Source organism: Sphaerodactylus townsendi, linkage group LG03 (assembly GCF_021028975.2).
Source record: "Sphaerodactylus townsendi isolate TG3544 linkage group LG03, MPM_Stown_v2.3, whole genome shotgun sequence".
Lineage (NCBI taxonomy): Eukaryota > Metazoa > Chordata > Lepidosauria > Squamata > Sphaerodactylidae > Sphaerodactylus > Sphaerodactylus townsendi.
This window is the reverse complement of record NC_059427.1, coordinates 74,723,913-74,742,172: the sequence shown is the minus strand read 5'-3', so window position 1 is coordinate 74,742,172 and position 18,260 is coordinate 74,723,913. Positions and strand designations below refer to the sequence as shown.

The window sequence follows — 18,260 nt, the reverse complement described above, 5'->3', positions numbered from 1 at the left end:
AACACCTTTACAGAAAAAACAACAACTTTGGTCTTTTGATAATTGTTATTTAAGGATTCCCTCAAACAGTACTGTACAATAACACTCAGCAGCCACCTCAGTCCAATTCGAGATTGAAATAGCAGCGTGTCACCATCAACATAGAACAAATTTGAGATGGATCAGTTAGATAGGTGTGAAGGATGGAATTCGCCAAAGGATGGAATTCGCCAAAAGTGAATTGTCAATGATGTTTTGATAAAGGTTAAAGAGGTAGGGAGCCAGAAGGCAGTTTGGACATACAGTTCTATTTATTTTGGTTATTTTGGTCAGCAGAGTTCCCAACCAGCATTACTCTGTCTTTCCACGGTTCACTCTTTCCCTATTTACCATAGTAGCCAGCCAGCAGTTTAGAACCTTTCTGCAATGTGGAAATCATTTGTAATTCTGAGATTTCCAGGCTCTTCTTGGAGGTTGGCAACCCTACCCTGAATGTGTGTATTCTCTAAAAACTGTCCCCCACCCCTAGTTTACCTTAGCTGCAAAATACCATAAATCCAGCCTGTTGGTTGCAACCAGCTTCCAGATAACTTGAGACTGTATTGCTTACTATTCTAGCCTCTTGAGTAACACCAGGTGGGTGGACACACACCCTCACTAGCTGCAACTCTTAACTAACCCCACCCCCATCTGCAATCTGTCAGTCACATCCCACAACATATTCTTGTTTGGAACACATAAATCCTCATGCTCCTCTGAAACAGAATCCCTGGTTCAAAAGCACTGCATTGTATCACCCTTACAAACGATGGTGCTCTTTGTATTGTCAAAGGCTTTCACGGCCAGAATCACTGGGGTGCTGTGTGGTTTCCAGGCTGTATGGCCGTGTTCTATCAGCATTCTCTCCTGATGTTTTGCCTGCATCTGTGGCTGGCATCTTCAGAGGGTCTTCAGATGCCAGCCACAGATGCAGGCGAAACGTCAGGAGAGAATGCTGACAGAACACGGCCATACAGCCCAGAAACCACACAGCACCCCATCGATGGTGCTCTTCTTCATTAGTATGAAGAGTTCATATTTTCAGAACAATTTTTAACATTATTACTACATTTATTTTTGTTGTTTCTTGGAGTTTTGATTTTTGAGGAAAAATGTTACTCTAAAGGTAAAAATTAGAAGACCTTGAAATGGAATTGATTTGATTTTAAGCAACCATTTTTTGAGAACAAATGCAATAATTTTTCTGTCATCTTGATTTCTTTACAGTTATATGAGATAATATTGATCCAAACATTTTCTCCCTCCTGCTGCCAATTGTTTTTCTTACCTATCATTTTAAATTCTTTTTCACTATGAATGAATGCATGCATGAGAGTTAATGTGGTGTAGAGGACAGAGTGATGGATCAGGATCTGAAAGACCCAGCTTTGAATCCCCACTGTTTTGTCAAAGATAAAAATAGACTTCAAAATAGCCTGCAACCCGATCAACTATTTTTGATACAAAAATCCCCGAAAAAACTAATAGGTAACCTCTACAAATTTTGTCTAGAACTTGACCTGGAAGCAGAATATATAAAAGATTACATGATTCAATGGGCCAAAGATCTTGGCCATAACATAATGCTAGAAGCATGGGAAAGATTATGGAAAAACACATTGAATTTCACAAAAAGCAATTACATCAAAGAAAATTATTATAAAATGATGATGCGTTGGTATATTACACCAACAAAATTATCTAAAATATATCATACATCAGACAAATGCTGGAAATGTTCCAAAAAATCGGGGACATTTATCCACCAATGGTGGTTTTGTGAGAAGGCCACTCAATTTTGGAAGATGATACACAAAGAAATAAACATCATTTTGAATATGAAGAATTCCTTAAAACCAGAAAGATATTTACTGGGTATGATAGATTTAAAAATGAGTAAAATACAAACGTCACTGTTTCTATACCTAACAGTCGCAGCCAGAATTGTATGGGCGAAATACTGGAAATCTAATCAAAATCCATCCAAACTTGAATGGCAAAGTAAAGTATTAGAATTGTCAAAGTTAGCAAAAATAGCAGAGGAAGCTGATTATACGCTAGAACAAAATTTTCAAAAAAAATGGGAAAAATGGATGCAATATATTCAGAAAACAAAGCTGTAATAGTTAAAATTAAGTATTAGATATATAAAAATAGAGTTATTTGGAAGTCTGTTCACATATTTGTATGCGCTATATTTACTGTAATTTTGTGTGTGTGTGTGTGTTGTTGTTGTTGTTGTTGTTGTTTTATAGGTGTGTATGTAGAGGTGTTTCGGTTCTATGTCTATATATTATATTTACGTTTGATACTGTATCTGTTACACATTTATGTATATATTTGTTGATAACTATCATTAAAAAAACAATCACACGTAAAAAAAAAAAGAATCCCCACTGCTCCATGGAAACTTGGTGGGTGAACTTGGGCCACTCATTCTGTCCCATCCTAATACACCTCACAGTGTTATGGTTCAGGGATGCTGTGACACACCCCTACACCTTTTCTACTTTTTCAGGCAGGGAAACCACCCACTGACCTGTCTTGCCAGATTTTTTTCCTGGCTTTTCCCTTTTACCTCTCCTCATTGTAATAACCTTGTTCTCTGTGAGGAAATATTTCTTCCTGAACTTTTCAGAGAAAGGAAAGGCGTATAAGCCATTCCTAGCATGCTCCCTACTTACTAATGACACCACCCATCTTTAATAAATAGTAACAATAATGCATAGCACTGAGCCCTTTTAAGCTTCAAAGTGATTTACAAGCATGAACTGTTTCAGTGTCCCAGTCTGGTAAGTGTTATTATTCCTTTGCCATGTATGAAGAAACTTGAGACAGGTGGAGACTTGCTGAAAGTCACAGGATGACTCAGTGGCTAGTAGTCGTGTAGGACTCTGGAGAGGTGCATACAAACATTCCAAAATTAATTTAAATAAATAAGAGAATACAGACCTTTTTCCACTAGAGTTTCCACCATCATTCCTAGCAAGTTTTCTGAACTGCAATTCTTTTGTCAAGACAACCTTTAATGGCATAATAAAACTGCAATTGCTATAGCCTAGCCCTATATTCAGCTGATGGCCATTAGCATAATTTGATCTGTTTTTAACTGCATTTCTAAGATAAGTGGCTACCATCTTTCCCTATTTCACAGGATCCATAGTGCATTTATAATGACAGCCAGTGCTAGGGGTGCCAACCTCCAGATGTAGCCTGGAGATTTCACAGAATTAAAACTGATCTCCATGCTAATCATGAAGGAGCTACCAAGGGAGATATCAGAGAAGAGGAAAGAATACAGATTCTTCACTGAGGCGCTGAAGAAGAAAAATATTCCCTTTAGTGGTGGCTACAAGAAGGACTGGTTTTCTCTTTCAGTGGAACTCAACATGAGATCTCTAATGTACAAGAAGCAATTTTTTTAGCAAGAATAAAAAAGACTTTTAATGATTTATAGTATAGTATATCAAGTTGGAAAAGTTAGAGGTTTAGAACATAAGATGGGGGGAGTTTCTGAAATTATCTGTACAGTATATTTAAAAACAGCAGTAGCTATTTTAAAGACTAGGCAGAGCAATAAGAGAAATATATATATGTAGATATTTAGTAGCAAAATTCTGATTAAAGAGGTAAGGGTTTAAAATAGATTGTGTTTGCAAGTATCCGTAATCAGGTCATAAAACAGAGAGTATAGAAAAAATTTCACTTAAAAATAGAAGCTGGTATAAAATGTTTTGATTATTTGGTATAGAATGTATTGTATATGGTAAAGGTAAGATGAGAGTAATGTAGTTCATATCTGTTCTTAAAGCTGTAGTCTATGTTCTTTTCTATTATTACTGTTGTCACAGTCTTTACTGGGGTCAAATATTTGGGGGACTGTGGGTGAGATCTTTTTTCTCTTCTGTTTTTCTTTTTATAGTTCAGTTTTTTTTGTAGAGTTGCTGGTCCACTATCTAGTAATTTTGTAGTTATATAAAAAATAAAAATGTTTTTTTAAAGTATACTATTGTCAGTCATTGATTGCTATTTAAATCTGGCTAATTGTTGTTTGAAAATAATTGACATTATTTTACTTATCAGCTTTAAAAACACCATCTGTGTGTCTGTTCTCAGTGGAGCAATCATATCCCTCTAATCAAAATCCTGTTTCCTTCCATATTACTCAGTATGATGCATGGACCATTTCTGGCTTCTCTCTGGGCCTTTCTTGTATATCTTAGCATAAATTACATGTATTGAGGTAGGTTGAGAAGAGGCTAGACTAGCATTTGATAATTGGGGGTTATGGGAAGATCCATGCTACTACAAGTTTTATATCTTCCCAGAAGCTACTATTTGCCTTGCTGCAGGAGAAACAAGCAAACAGCATATAGATACCTGAATGGTTCCCCCTGTGGGGCAAGTCAAACCCCCGGTGAGGTGACTGAGCCTAGGAAAATGAATGATGTTTCCCCAGTCTTTGTTATACCACATTTCATGTTCCAGTCTGGGTTCTACTAATCCCTCACTGCTGTTAGTGACAGCCAAAATTGAGATTGAAACAAAGCAGAGTAATTTTAATTATATGTGGCAATTTAATTCAATTTTAGTGACAGAAGAAAAAAGCATAAAGAATAGTAAGACAAGATTAGAAAGATATTTTGCTGAGAATTGAGATATCTCCTTATCAAATACGTTGCATTGGAGGTTACCATAGTCCTGGTATAGACTCTGACTTACACTACACCAAAAGGGTTGTGTAAGTCTGCTTGGCCTAATGGACAACTTTCAGGCAGCCAGGATTTTTTAATGGATTTCCTGGGCTCCCTTTGCTGCCTGGAAGACCTCTGGAGACAGGACAACTGTGGTGCCACTTCTCACTGCTGTGGTCTCTTGATTGGGCTGCATGTCTCTGAGAGAGCTTAATCATTCCCTCCCAAATGCAATCCAAAATGTCCCTAAATGCTGAATAGGGAATACAGAGAACCTTAGGAACTGCATGAGGAGAGAGTGACAGGTCATTGGGAAGCTATGCAAGTAGTAATGAGAGGTTAACATGTATCCAAAATGTATCCAAAATAAAGAAACAGAAAATGAAGCAAATTACTGATTCAGAGAACAAAAAATCAGTAAACAGAAAATTATAAAATATCAGGATTGGTCTTAAATAAACTGAAATTAGATTTTAAAAAAATAACTAAATGTATTGGATATAAATAGAACAACTTCAAAATTATGGTACGTGAAGCAAAAATATTATGAATTTGAAGGGAAATGGTCTAAAGTGTTAGCAAACAAAATTAAGACAGTACAAAAAAGAAATGGATTATGGCAATTAAGAACTCTATGGGGAATTTGGTAACAACCAAATGGATTCATTTTTGAAGTTTTATAATAATTTATGAGCAGGGAATGCAATACAATCTTCATTAATGGATGAATATTGCCTCTCAACAAATATTTCCAGAATAGATTCTGAACATAGAGATCTGTTAGATGAACATATAACTATTGAAGAAATTAATACAATTAAATCTTTAAAAGGAGGCTCAGCACTTCTTGCAGATGGATTCACACTAGTATTTTATAAACAGTATAAAGGTTTTTAGCGCGCCCCCCCCCCCATATGCTCCTTCTGTATAATGAAATTATGGAGGGATCATTTTTGCTTCCTCCTTGGTTGGAAGCAAAGTTAGTTCTAATTTGAAAATCAGGCAAAGATCCATCATCAAGGGGATCTTATCATCAAATATCATTAATGAATACAGATTATAAAATTTTTACTAAGATATTAGCTTCCAGGTGGAAAGAGTCCCAAGATTAACAAAATTGGATTAGTATGGCTTAGTTTCTAAACGTTATATAGTACTCACAATTAAAGTAATAAGACTACTATTTCATTCATTAAAAAAAAGATAAAGCAGTCATGGCTTTATTATCATTGGACATTTAAAAAGCATTTGATTCCATGAATTGGCATTATTTTAAAAAGATAGTACAATATTATGAATTTGGAAACATTTAATAATGCCATTTTGGTGATCTATTCTGTATCTTATGCAAATATTGCAGGGGTCTGCAACCTGCAGTTCCAGAGCCACATACGGTTCTTTTGTCCTTGCACTGCAGCTCCGCATGGCTTGGGTCCTCTCAGCCTCCTTCGGAGAGTCGCCCTAAGGGTTAATGGGAAAGAGTCCCTGTTCCTAGAGAGGCACAGCCCAAGACGGCTATCCCAAGCCACTTCCGGCATCCCTGTCCCAGCTGCCTGGCTGGCTGATGTCAGTGATGATGGCATGGGGCAGGGTGGATCCTTTAAAACTGCTGGTGGATCCTCTTGAACAGTTAAGTGGCAAAGGGCAGGAAATGGGAGGGAGTTGCAGGAGCGCAGATTTTCAGCGCAATCCTAACCTCAATCAGCCCCCCTTGAATGGGGGGGTCAGGGGTCGACACTGCTTTGGGTAGCCTCATTTCCCCGTCCCCCGAGTCCTTCTTGGGGGGCGGGACTACATGGGGGACCCCAGCAGCACTACCTTGGGTTGAGACCCCCCAGCAGCCCCACTGAGCTCCAGGGGCTTTCCTGGCAGATGGCGGCTTGGCTGAGTCCATGTGAGAAATACGATGTCAGGTTTTAAAGGAATTATTAGCTGCAGCCCTGCAAGGTTGCACTCATCGGGGCTGTTTGATGGGGAGGCGGGGATGGGTGGGAATTGTTTGCTTCTGAATTGCCAAGTAGGGCAGGAGCGCGTGGGGAAAGCCTTGCATGTGGATCTTGGAAGGTTTATTTCAGAGCAAGCCAGTGGAGGGTAAGCTTGTAGATCATAGAAGGAAGGAAGGCCGGGATCAATCTCAGCCATGGTTGTCATGGGTTGCCAACTCCCAGCGGGCAAATCCCAGGACATTTGGGGGTAGATTCTCAGAACCTGTGGCTTTTGGGACCAGGGCGGGGCCATGCTCAGTGAGGAATATGGCTGTTGAGTCCACCCTCCATGGCAGACATTTTCTGGGGGGGAGTTCAGCCCCCCAGAAATTGACAACCCCATTAAAGGCACCAATTTTGATCCACCATCCAAGTGGAATTTGTGGGGGTTCTTTTTTGGGGGGGCATAATCAATGTCTTTCAACACAAGAAAAGAGAAATGTGTAAAACAGGGGTTCTATTGCTGGTCATTTGAATCATGTACAAAACAACAGGCTTTTTACCCCTTTCCCCCTTTTTGCTTTGATGGGTAAAAATGGGCCCCAAAGAAGGGAACTTCTCCCTGCATGAGAATATATACAGTGTTATCTTCATTTTAGATGTCAAAAAATATTTGCAGTTCCAAGTGTTTTCTTTTCCGTGGAAAACGGGTCCAAATGGCTCTTTGGGTGTTAAAGGTTGCTGACTCCTGGTATAGTGGGTATAGCAAAAATCAACTGTGGGACTAAGCAAGGATGCCCACTCTCTCCACTGCTAGTGTTAGACAAATAAATTAAGATCTGATCAAGAGATTAGAGGAGTTAAATGTGGAAAGGAAGAATATCTTTTATGTATGCAGATGATATGTTAATATCTGTAAATGACTTGAAAATAAAACCCTCCTAAATGTAATCACGTTTCAGGTTTAAAGATGAAGTTTTCAAAAATTCAGTGTTATGTTATATTATTTCTCCCAATGGTACAATTAGAAGCTTCTCACACTGGAGGTATTCCATTGGTACATAAAAGTTGAAAATATCTTAGAATTTCTATTAAGAAAAAATTAAATAAAATGCAACAATATAATTATAAAATAAAAATGGATTTGCAAAAATGGAGTAAACAAAATGTAGCACTGTCTATGCCATGAGCTAACCCTTGGGTACTGAGGACTTTTGATGAAGAGCCTGAAGACACTGTACATTCAGAGCTGGCTCCTCATGAGGAATGAAGGCAATTCCAAAATAGAGGTGTACCGCGACCAAACTGTGCCCAGAGACAAAGCCTCCTCCAGGTGCCCCCCAGGAGCCCCGCCCATTCTGCTGCACAGAGCCTGGAATGCCCTGGCCCCACCCACCTGCTGAGTTGTGCATGCCCCCCACCCCCTTGGAGATCCAGGACATGGCCTCAGCCTATTACCTTTAGCAGGCCTAATCCTGCCTTGAACTATCATTTCAAGTTATGGTGAGGGAAACATCACAAGTCAATCCTGCTTTGGGAAAGGACCCATGCTGAGATCTTGCCAAAACCAGGATATTTCCCTTCATCAATCCATATATTTGTGTGGAATCAACCAGGGAGAGACAGCCTCAGTGTCTTTTTCACCCACAATGTAAATTCCAGGGCAAAGTAGCCCTGTTGATTACATGAAGCTTCTGGAGAGCACTTATGCTTCATCAAGGTGCATAGGAGCTGCCCTATCCACTTCATCCATTAAAGCATGCTGAAAAACCACCTTGACTCCAAGAACAGAGGCAGTTTTAGCTCTCGAAGCCAAACAATGCTGTACTTTCTATGAAATGCGAAAAGAAAGAAAGAAAGAAAGAAAGAAAGAAAGAAAGAAAGAAAGAAAGAAAGAAAGAAAGAAAGAAAGAAAGAAAGAAAGAAAGAAAGAAAGAAAGAAAGAAAGAAAGAAAGAAAGAAAGGAAATTAAAGGGACCTCTTGCCAGGCAGTTTATAATTCAACCAATGACAGTTTTTGTTTGATTAAAAGATGACTACTGGATGTTTGTGTGTCTTTAATTGCAAATGAACTGCATCATAGTTCCCGTGAGAATCACCGTTTTGAAGGGGAAACTTCAAAGAGTGGTTGCAAAGCAACCTTAAAAGTGGGTAAAAAAATACAAAATGCATGCAGGTGCAGCTAGTGACATATAGCTCATCTTACAAGAAAGTTTACCTTGGTGTCTGTGAATTGCTGGAATGACAGAGGAGGAGGAGAAGATGGTTTGCAGAAAGATTAGACTGAATAATATTGAGTCAGTCAAGGAGGAAATCCAGTGGCAAATATAGAACTGCATCAAATAACTTATAGAACCACACTCAAGTCATTATGGCAGACAAGAGAAGACCCAGAACAGCTTGGATGGTTCAAATCTGGATCCAGTTCAGAAAGTGAAATTGTTGTTAGTCTTGATGCAAAAAGACATGTCAGAGGTGAAGTCAAAAGTGGGTCATATAGACAAAGTAATGGGCTAAATAGCTGATATAAAGGACTGTCTACTGATTTAAAGAAAGTGAAGGAGGAATCCAAAAGATTAGAGACTAGGATTAAAGCGAGCCAGCAAGAAATCTACCATCAACAGAGAAAATACTTTGGTTTCACCTTTAGCAGGGGGACTGTGCATTAAGAATGCATGCCATGCCAGAGAAGGAAGGAAAAGATCTTAGAAAAGATTTTGTTCCAGAACTGATAAAATTCTTTTCTTTTCATGCTGGAGAAATAGAATCTATGATGGATGAAATTTATCATGTAATATCAGGAGCAGTTAAAAACAAGAATCTCCCACAAGACGGTGTGATGTAGTTAACATGCAGATTGTTTAAAGAGGAGATTCTCTACATTCACTACAATTAAAAATATATTTTTAAAGTTAAGAATTAATATTGATGAAAGAATTGCCCTGGGAAATATTACTGAAAAGGAGGGAATATAATTTTTAAAGAAGCTTTGAAAAAGAAGAAAATACCCTTTGATGGTTATAAATGGAAGGGATTGTGTTTCACTTTCAACAGCGCTTACCAGAAGATAACAGATATCCGGAGGCTGAGCAAGGGCAAACCGCGCCTGGGATGCACGCGCGCCCTGAGCCCCTGCCGCAGCATCGCCCACCACACCCCGTAATGCCCCCGTCACACCCCTCAGTGGCCTGGCCATGCTTCCGCTGCTGCTCTGCCTGGGGTGTCGTGCCCCCACCTCATGGGCACTATGCCACTGCAGATATCCAAGATGCAAGAAAGTTCTTTCACAAGGGGAAAAAAGAACTTCAGACACTCTGAAAGTGTTAGCTACTTTCTTTTCATACTGATTTTGTAATAAGACACCAACGGATTGAATGGATAATTAGGATGGGTAGGAGGGTTACATAAGAAAGTAAGATGGATATGTAAGATAGATAAGGACTATGTGATTTGAAGTAAACATAAATGTAGAAATAATTTGATAATGGTTCAATGTAATAGGTAGTAGTATGCACCAGAATGAAAAAAGAAAAATATATAGGTAAAAATTGATAGTTGAGTGAAAGAACATATGCAAAAGGGTAGTTTATTTTTTTTTAAGATGGTGTAAATGAGAAGGGGTCTCTCTATGCCCTAGAGCATCACTTGTAATGGCAGGCTAGGGCTGAGCAAGCAGGCACACATTTAAAGCTCTTCAGGAGATCCTGTTAGCCTTATTCTGACTGACTGCCACCTCTGTAGAGGTGGCACAACTGCAGGTGATCACATGTTTTTCTATTTCCAGTTTCATCTGTTAGATCAACACTGGAAAGTCTATCTCTAGGGCTGGGAATTATTTTACTGAATGGCTGGAATATTCTGATTTTCTGTTTTGATTATAGCCAGTTTCCTTGCTAAAGGTTCCCAACAATTCTTGGAATAGGGATTTGTTCAGCTGATACATCAGCTGCATCTGTTCCCAAGTCAGTCAGATCTAGCCATAATAATTCATGCCTTAGTTATATCTAATATGAACTATCGTAATATGTTCTACTTGAGGCTACCCTTGGAAGGGTAGTTGGAAGCTGCAAATGGAGCAGGCAGCTAGACTGCTGACTGGGCCAGCTATTGGGAACATGTGACCCCAATATTACAGCAATCACACTGGCTGCTGGGGCATCTTCAGCCTTGTAGTTTTATATACAAGCTGTCAGTGATTCCAGGCCATAACAGGAAAAGTCTGTTGATCTTGTCACTTGGGTTTACAGCACATCGGGACACAGATGATCATGAACCTGGGGGGCTAAGCAAATAGCAGTTCATGTCCTTTAGTGGTTTTTGGGTTTGCACGCCACCATTACTTCTCCCTCACTTCCCACCATAAAAGACCACCAGTGTTCAGGCAAAGTGTACAGATGCCATGTTCAAGACTTTTATTTAAAAGTTTGTCTTTTTATGTAAATATATCAACCTACTGACAGATTAATCTATCGATATTGATCTATTGAAAGACTGATCTATTGATAGATCAATGTATCAATCTATTCATATTGATCTACTGATAAACTGATATGTTGATATATCAATCTATTGATAAGATTAAAGATAAAAATTAAAAATTATATTAAAAATTAAAGCATGCATGAGCAATAGAGACTCCATAAAACATTCCCCCCCCCCCCCCCGGATGCAAGCAAAAAGCCAGCTGATTGGTACTGCCTGCCCTGCTGCAAACAGGGTGGTGGGTAATAATGCTGAATATGACCCAAAACAAAAACTCTCTGGGCAATTCTCCTTGAAGTCATAGAAACCTTGCCATCCATAATCAGTCAGTGAGATGCCTTCCTAACTGTCCTTCCAACCGCTCTGCTTGGCTTCCAGGATCTATTGAGATCGAACTAGACTGGGCTATCTAAGTTAATGCCAACACTTTGTTAGCATGAAGCAAACAAGTTCTCTCACAGATCTTATAGAGTCTGATGATGAAGAATTATATTGAACTTACTATCCCAATATAATTATTCAGATAAGAGATCTCTGTGTGTCTTGGAACGGTGAATTTGAACGAATGGGTGCTAATTTAATATCCTTATTGACAAGGATCCTGATTCTTTACTACTACATCCTGTTTCCTCAATTCTATCTGCTAACATGAAGCATTATTCAGTGGATCAGTTGAAATTAGAAAGTAAATGTTTTATAATTGGAAACAGGCACTTGAAAGAATGGGATTGGAATGCTTGAGTTCTTGACAATGGATGGTGAGAAGGATAATGCACAACAGTGAAATATGAGGTTTGTTTTTTGCTTGTTTTTTGGGGGGTGGATATTGTAAATCTAAATTACCATCAGTAGATCATGCTAGCAAAGTCAGTTTATAAAAGGTTTTTGTTTGTTTGTTTGTTTGCCGATGAGGCATGGGAGAGAGTAAGCAAGGCCCATTAATTTGCAGCCCATCTTTTTAAAGAAAGGTCTACATTTGGGGTGCTGTGTGGTTTCCAGGCTGTATGGCCGTGTTCTAGCAGCATTCTCTCCTGACGTTTCGCCTGCATCTGTGGCAAGGAGGATCTTCTGAAGATGTCAGCCACAGATGCAGGCAAAACGTCAGGAGAGAATGCTGCTAGAACACGGCCATACAGCCCAGAAACCACACAGCACCCCTGTGATTCCGGCCGTGAAAGCCTTCGGCAATACAAGGTCTACATTTATTTTTCACATATAACAAGATGAGGAACCAATGATTGTTAACAAAAAGAAATGTGGCATTTTACATCCAATGGCAATTGGTGTGAACATGTTGGTCACAAGGGGCTGCGAAAAGGTAAACGGTGCCAATGGGGGTATAATCTTCAAAATTTCTGCCCTCTTGTTTGCCAAGTCTGCTCCTGGCCACCAGCAAGGAATATGGGGATAACGTTGTCAGATCCAGATTGGGAAACTCCTGGTGATTTGGGAATGGAGCCTGGGGAGGACAGGGACCTCAGCAGGGTACAAAGCCAGGCAGTCCACCCTCCAGTGCATCCATTTCTCCAAGGAAATTGATCTGGAGACGAGCTGTAATTTTGGATGGTCCCCATGTCCCACCTGGAGGCTGGCATAAAACATGACTGCCCTATCCCCTCCCAATGGTGGCAAAGCAAGTTTAGGAAACAGCATATTGAAGATGATAGCTGGAGCATTACTGGAGTACAACACTGAGGGCAAACCAGTTTTGGTAACAAGGCAGGGAAAAATCTCTGTGTGGAAGTAGTTAACGAATTGATCCAACCAACAATATTAAAAGATAATTATGGATGTATGGAGGTGGGATGATTTGGTGGTGGGAGAAGGAATTTAACTTTCCCAGTACATGTTTTTTTCCCCTCATCTAATAACACACACACCAGCTATCATTGGACCTGGAATACAAAGATGTAGAAACCCTTTGTCTGCCTACTTCCTTCCTCTCAGGGCTAATAATAATCTAGAGTGGGGATGGATGTGATTAGCAAAACCAGAAAAAATATTCAAACCAGCCCAAATCAGGGGCTCTTTCAGTTATCTTGAAACTCCCAGCATCTCACATGTTTTGTGATTTGTAATGTTCATTTATTTGAATATTTTTGATAAATATTTTATTATTCTGTTACAGATACATATTTCACAGTGTAATACATAACACACACTAGCCATATAGAAGTTGTGATCACATATTTCTTTCACTTACTACTTTAGAGCCTGCTGCCATCTGCTGGTGTTTTGGTGAGTGCCTAGATATTTTAATTCACAGTGGCTAATAGTCTAATAGTAACACTCATAACCACATCTCCATATTATTCAGTAGTGACAATTATGGTTTGAAAGTAATTCAGCAAATCATGTGCCCTTTGGATGACTCAGGCCATTTCTTAACATCCTGTAACATTCTGTAAAGCTGCAACAAAAGGCTGTTGTGGGTTTTCCAAACTGTGTGGCCATTTTCTGGTAATTTTAGCTCCTAACTTTTCACTTGCAGGTTTGCTTCCATTTGCTCCATGATTCCCTTGATGTACAGTGGAGATGCCTTCCCTGAGGGGAGCCATTTTTCCACAATTGTGCATTTTCCTCTTAGCTTTGTAGCTTGTTTGATTTCTGTTGTGGAGTAGCCATTTGCTTGCAGAGCCAGTTGAGGTGATTCAGTTCATCCATCAGAAGGTGAGGTTTGGAGATCTATTTTGGATATCTGCCAGAGTTTTGATTATGCCTCTTACTTGATATGTGTGGTGACAGGAGGTTTTGTTTAGATATCTGTCTTAATGGGTTGATTTTCTGCAGACTCTGTGGCCAAATTGTTGGTTTGTTTTGAAGATGACTACCACATCCAGAAATGATGAAGAGATTGAATTTATACCCTGCTTTCTCTCCTGTAAAGAAATTCAAAGGGGCTTACAAATGCTTTTCCCTTCCTGTTCCCACAACAGACACCTTGTGAGATAAGTGGGGCTGAGAGAGTGCGAGAGAATTGTGACTAGCCCAAGGTCACCCAGCAGGGATGCAGGAGTGGAGAAACAAATCTAGTTCATCAGATAAGAGTCCATCACTCATGTGGAAAGAGTGGAGAATCAAACCCCAGTTCTCGAGATTAGAGTCCACCTGCTCTTAATCACTACCCCCCCTTTCCCCTCTTTCTTTTTTCTTGATGAATTGAATGTTAGGAGGAATGCTGTTAGGGTGGCCCAGCAATTTCATCAATTCCTCCTTGCAATGGCTCTGGATGGAAAAACTGATGGAAAAATACAACTTTCAAACAGTCTTCAGACCACCAGAAATATACAGCAATGGTCAGCAAAGGACAAGAGAGACTTCTGTACTTCTGTAGGAATCTGACACATATCATGCAGGTGTGGACAAGTATTCATAAGGACAACAAAATGCAGCATTCTAACAATAATAAAAGAATATGAAAGGCACTGCAAACTAAACCAACCTCAGAAATCATCAATAGCTGAATATGCTATCACTCAAGCTGGAAAAAAGGAGCATATTGGATTTCACAGAAATTCTTGACAACTCCAACAGCTATTATGTCAGACTACACAGCTCCAAAATCTCCAAAAGCCACGACAGCTTCAATAAAAAGGAAAAGAGTCTGAAAATAAATAAAACCTGGATTCCAACTGTAAAAAACCCCCACCAAAACTAACAACCAGGGGACTTTTCAAACATTATTCAACAATTCACCAGATGCCTCCCTCATCGTCTCACCTGACTTTGATTTCTGAAATGAGTTACACACATTCAAACCATCAGGACCAGGGGTGTAACGAGGCAGCCCTGGGCAAACTGTAGCCCTGGGCAAAACCTGAGTTGGATGCCCCCCCCCCCCCGTGGGCGGCCACTCCACCACGACCAAATTATTTTTGCACCAGGACATTGGTGCCTGCAGGGGGTGCATTTTTAGACATATCAGCACCAACATTTCAGCATATCATCAGGGGACTGTTCTTATGCTACTCCCCAAGTTTGGTGAGGTTTGGTTCAAGGAGTCCAAAGTTATGGACTCCCAAAGGGGGTGCCCATCCCCCATTGTTTCCAATGGGAGCTAATAGGAGATGGCGGCTACAGTTTTTAGGGTCCATAACTTTGGCCTCCCCTGAACCAAACTGCACCAAACCTGGGGGGTATCATCAGGGCAGTCTCCTGATGAGACCCTGAAAGTTTTGAGACTGTGCCTTCAGAAATGTGCCCCCACCCCCCAGCCTGCAACCCCCATTGACAGCAATACAGAAAACTCAATGCAGAACAAAGATTCTTGGGCAAATTTCTAGGATGTTCCTGAAGGGGGCGCATTTTTGGATGTATCAGCACCAAAATTTCAGGGTATCATCTGGAAACTGTCCTGATGTGACCCCCAGGATTGGTGCAGTTTGGTTTAGGGGGTCCAAAGTTATGGACCCTCAAATGGGGTACCCCATCCCACATTCTTTGCTAAGGAGATGGGGGCTACCCTTTTGAGGGTCCATAACTGACCCTTGAACCAAACTTGCACCAAACTGCTAATTTATCATGACAGTCTCCAGATGATACCCTATTGCTGCTGATACATCTAAGAATGCCCTCCCTGCAAGAACATCCCAAAATTTGCCCAAGAATCTTTGTTCTGCATTGAGTTTTCTGCATTGCTGTCAATGGGGGTTGCAAGCTGGGGGGAGGGCACATTTCTGAAGGCACAGTCTCAAAACTTTCAGGGTCTCATTAGAAGACTGCCCTAATGATACCCTCCAGGTTTGGTGCAGTTTGGTTCATGGGGGTCAAAGTTATGGACCCTCAAAACTGTAGCCCCCCATCCTATTAGCTCCCATTGGAAACAATGAGATAAAGGCACCCAGCTTTGGGAGTTCCATAACTGGCTCAGGCCTCACCAAACGAGGGGTAGCATAAGGACAGTCTCCTGATGATACGCTGAAAGTTTGTTGCCACTAGCCTAAAAACCGCGCCCCCTGCAGGCAAAAAATGGAAAACCACTAAAATACCCAAAAACGAACCCAGCATTTTGATGCCCCCCACAAGGTGATGCCCTGGGCAGCTGCCCACCTTGCCCAATGGGCATTACGCCAGTGATCAGGACACACCCATACAAATACAAATTTGCAACTGCAACTGCAAGTGAACTCTACCTAGAGACTCATTAAATGTACCTTATCTTCCTCCTACCTCAGAAGTGGACAAAACAAGAACACAGCCCTCCAAAAACACTACATGGATAGACACACATTTTACTGGGACATTCCTCTGAAGATGCCAGCCATAGATGAGGGCAAAACATTAGGAGCTAAAACTATCAGACCACAGTCACACAGTCTAGAAAACCCACAACAGCCAGTTGATTCCAGCCATTGGAAGCCTTTGGTAATAGATGCAACAAAAACTCTCTCTCTGTGTGTGTGTGTGCTGTCAAATCACAGCTGACTTACTGACCTCATACAGTTTTCAAGGCAAGAGACATTTGGAGCTGGTTTGCTATTGCCTGCTTGACCCTGATATTCCCTGATAAGCCCATCCAAATGCTTATCAGATCTGACCCTGCTTAGCTTCTAAGATGTGAACAGATCAAGCTAAGGATATGTGAAAACAGGGTTGTGCTCCAGGAGAACAGAACTTGTTTTCTGGAGTTGGGAGAGAGTTCACAGTTCAGTTGTAGAGGACAAGGTATATGGTTTACTTCCTGATGTATCTGTTTAAAATGGGGCTTTGGTATAAGGTGATGTGAAAATCTTTCTCTGCCTGAGAAAGCTGACAATCAATCAGAGTAGACAATGCAAAGCTAGATGGGCCAGTAGTCTGACATTTTAATATTGAACTTTGAAAAATAGTTATCACTTACAGCAGCTGGCTGTTTCTCAAAGTCCTGATGACTATCCCATAGCCTACTAAAAATAGATGCCTAGACAAATTTCAATGTATTTTAAAAACTGAGGAAATGTTAAGGTTTGGAATTTAAGATGTTCTGAAAATCACAGAAATATGAAAGTAAAGCAGAAGCAAAAAAAGACATAAAATATTTTATACATCTGACTTCAAAAAATGTGTCTACAGAACTAGCAAGGAAATGTATTTGCTTACAGATGCAAAATCTCAGTGGCACATTCTGGAGGCTTTATGCTATCTGGAAAGAACCTTAACATCACTTACCAAAACAATAATGAGCATCCAATGGCACAAGCAGCAGCACATCTGTTTCTTCATCAACCACAAAGTGGAGGCCCTGGAAACAAGAAATAGAAGAACCAGGAATCAAAGGAGATATAGGGCAAGATCAGTTGGGAACATGGTGGGAAATGTGGATCTGACACCCAGAAGGTACACACAATATAGCAGCCATTTCAGGAGTGTATTCTGGAGAAAACAACAGTTCATTCATACAGATTCATTTCTCACTCATTTTTTTCTTCTACACAAGCAGACGTAGCTAGAAAAGAGTGCACCGGTGCAAAAAGCTCCCCACTACCCACTTGGCGGAATAAGTAAAAGCAGCCTAACTAATAACAGAAGAAATTATAGGATTTCCAGCTAGATTCAGCCATGATAAGCACTGAAAAATGCATTTGTAAATATGGATTTGATTCACACCATTTTAATTCATTTTTATGGAAAAGTTAGATCCAGAAATTAACACAAAACATTTGGCTTCTCCCTTCAGTTTGTCATCTTCCTTAATTATATCCCCTTTAGGTTCACTGGAAAACAGAAACTGAGCATGCACTAAACTCCCAAACAGCAGTTCAGTTTGCGATAATTAGTATTCTGTTTGTTTTTAGAATACAGAATGTTGAAGAAACACACCCATCTGTCATCAAAGCTTGAATAAAATTCTTTTCTATCTTACTATGTTAGAAGGACATGTTTTTTTCCAAACTTATTGAGATGGAATGAAAAATGCATTGTGTTATGGAACCAGTGATCAGTGGGTTATACTAAGGGTATGTAAGACTGCATTCTGTGCTTAAATCAGTCATGGGGGGAAGGGGTGTCTTACACAACCTCTCCCAGTCTGACAGTGCAGTCCTTCCATCTTCCTAGCACTGAACTCAATATATTTAAGGCCAGAGCCTCCAAGAATCCCAACTCTCTGGTTCCAAGCCCTTAACAACACAGGAAGCAGTTAAGGCTGGGAATTCCTGTATGG

The 18,260-nt window shown here is 40.2% G+C and overlaps 1 protein-coding gene across 2 annotated transcripts in view; it reads left to right on the top strand.

Moving 5' to 3' along the window:
- LOC125429815 (trypsin inhibitor ClTI-1-like) overlaps positions 1-18,260 on the top strand; it is a 100,526-nt gene that overhangs the window by 68,242 nt on the left and 14,024 nt on the right. The window lies entirely within an intron of this gene.